At 28.8% G+C, this 2,758-nt stretch overlaps 1 non-coding gene across 1 annotated transcript; it reads right to left on the bottom strand.

Moving 5' to 3' along the window:
- Nucleotides 1–2,466: 2,466 nt before the first annotated feature.
- TRNAK-UUU (transfer RNA lysine (anticodon UUU)) lies at nt 2,467–2,538 on the bottom strand. The gene has a single exon. It is a non-coding gene; the product is annotated as a tRNA-Lys (tRNA).
- Between the last annotated feature and the right edge of the window lie 220 nt (nt 2,539–2,758).

Genomic DNA, 2,758 nt, shown 5'->3' with positions numbered 1-2,758 from the left:
TTAGGCCTGGGACCTGCCCACTTGCCAGTCCTACTCTGATGTATAGAGATACTTAGAATAAATTCTTAGAAGCTTATGACTTATTTCTACCGGGTTTTTGAGAGTTGTAACTATTGGAATCGCGGTTTGATTTATTTTATATATTAAGACTTGAGTTTCAGTTTTGTATTTCGTATAATTGATAGGCTTACCTAGTCTTAGAGACTAGGTGCCATCACGACATCCTACGGAGGAAAATTGGGGTTGTGACACTTTCAACTCTAGGCACTAAAACGCTCCCGGGTTACCTAAAACCCGATCCGAACACTCGCCCAAGTCCAAAATCATCATACGAACCTATTGGGACCGTCAAATCCCGGTTTCGAGATCGTTTACTAGAAATATTGACCCAAGTCAAACTTAGCCTTTTAAAACCAATATTAAGGAAGTGAGTGTTCCGATTTCAACCCGAACCCTTCCAAACCCAACTAACCATCCCCGCAAGTTATAAAAAAGTAAAAGCACATATAGGGAGTCTTATTTAGGGGAATGAGGACCTAGAAAGCAAAATGACCGGTCGGGTCGTTACATTATATTCAAGGAGTATTTAGATACTATTAAATAAAAGTATAATAAATTTGTTGGATTCTATTTGCTAAAAAAAATTAAAAATATTATTAATTTATATTTTTGTATCTAAACTAATATATAACATTATATAATAGAATTCTATAGTAAAACTTCAATACAATTGAGAAAAAGTCACTTGGCACTTTTAGGACAAAATTTAAAAATATATTTGATAAAGTATAGTAATTACAACGACTTGTTCATTTGTCATTATATAATTACAGTGTAATTTTCATTGTTATGTTTGATTGGACAAGTGCATTACATAGTTAAATAACTAAATAAATTAGATTAACATGTATATAAGTTTTACTGTATGACAAACATATATAGAAATAATACATATAAAAATTAAGTAACTCAGAGGTATTTAAAATAAATATTTTCCCGTAAAATGTATAAATAATTATAAATTAATAAATAATAACATAAAAATAATTGGTATCTTACAAATAAATGATATTGTTACTTAAGTTAATTAATAAAAATTTCAATAAAAAATTTTATTTTTTTCACCAACCCATGTGAATATAAGAAAATATTTTTACATATATTTTATTTAAAATAAAGTTTAAAAAAATTATAAGTTGATAACTGATATAGTAAAGAATAATCAGCAACTTGATTATCTTTTAAATTATTAATATTTTAAAAGTTAAAATAATTAATAAAAGCTTCAATTATGAATTTAATTTTTTTTACCATTCTATATATAACGTGGAATTTAAGTTTGTTGTCTTTTTTAGATAACAAAAGATAGATATGAGTTTAAACGATATTTTTTTAATTAATTATTTATACTAATGAATAGAAAATAAAGCTAGTAAAATACGAAATTATATTTAAAAACTAAGAAAAATAAAGAATAATAAAAAAGAAAGAAGCAGAATATGATAAGTTGTAAAATTATATGGACGCACACTTTAAGCAACACATTGGAAGGTTGAAAAAGAAGGATAAGAGAAATGAAAGAGAAATAATTTAAACATAGAACTCTTACTTAATGTGTTTGAAAAAGAAGAAGATAAAAAGCAACTTACATTAGATTGTAATTACAAAGTGCAATTACTATCAATTCACACCTTCTTTTTGAGAATTAGATAGTGTAATTATATCTACATTCACGAAGTTCCACTCAAAATGCAGATAATATTAGCCACAAAATACTCTAATTGGAGCATAACCAAGTTATAGCATGGATATACTCTTCTTCCCGCACCAGAGGTCATCATTTTGATCTCTCTGCTCCCTGTTATATCAACCGCTTCTGTTATATCAGATATTTTTGGTGTAGTTTTTCTTGAATAGAAGGCTATTTGATCAAACTTAATGGTATATTTATCAATGTCATTCCTAGCTAGAGATTATATTTTATCGGTATGATTAGTGTAATTGAAGTCTGTCATGGTAAATAATTTAATTCAAAATTCTTTTAAACGTTAGTATTTCATTACCAATAAATCAAAAAAAATACTTGTATTGCATTAAAAACAAAGCATTTCTCCCAACACTGTTATGCCATGGTCGATCATGTCAGGCAGTTTATGGTTTTTATTACTCATAAATCCTAAATTATTTCCTAAAAAATTTAGGATTCTCAATCTTGGTTTAATTCCTATAACTAAGTCAATAGGATCAATTATATGTGTTTTAATCAAAGAAAAAATATTGAAGTCATATTAACTTATGGAAATAAACTTGATTCCTAAGATTACATTTTATCACATCATAACAAGGAGTATAGAGTGTGTCTAGTATATGTTTGCTATCAGGGAGGGGGGGAAATCTGACATGTCGCATTTGTATTTTTGCTCGAAAAAGATAGGCTTTGCCGTGTATGCAGGAAAATAAAGACATCGCCGTCTGTGGGGATCGAACCCACGACCACGTGGTTAAAAGCCACGCGCTCTACCACTGAGCTAAGAAGGCTTGGCAATTTAGGTGTCCGCATAATAATATATTACTCAAATTACTTTCTCCCTTCTACTGTATCCAAACTCATTTTAGTTCTAAGATTTCTTCTTTGCATAGTACTTTTTTTGGCAGCTAAGAAGTTTATATCCCCTTCCTATAAGAAAACTGCAGCTTCAAATCATATGACAAATCTTTTAACTACTCTTTATAAAGGTAAAATCGCATATACTTACTG

This window comes from Nicotiana tomentosiformis, chromosome 6 (assembly GCF_000390325.3).
Source record: "Nicotiana tomentosiformis chromosome 6, ASM39032v3, whole genome shotgun sequence".
Lineage (NCBI taxonomy): Eukaryota > Viridiplantae > Streptophyta > Magnoliopsida > Solanales > Solanaceae > Nicotiana > Nicotiana tomentosiformis.
The sequence above is the reverse complement of the archived record's forward strand: the minus strand, read 5'-3'. Positions and strand labels throughout refer to the sequence as shown.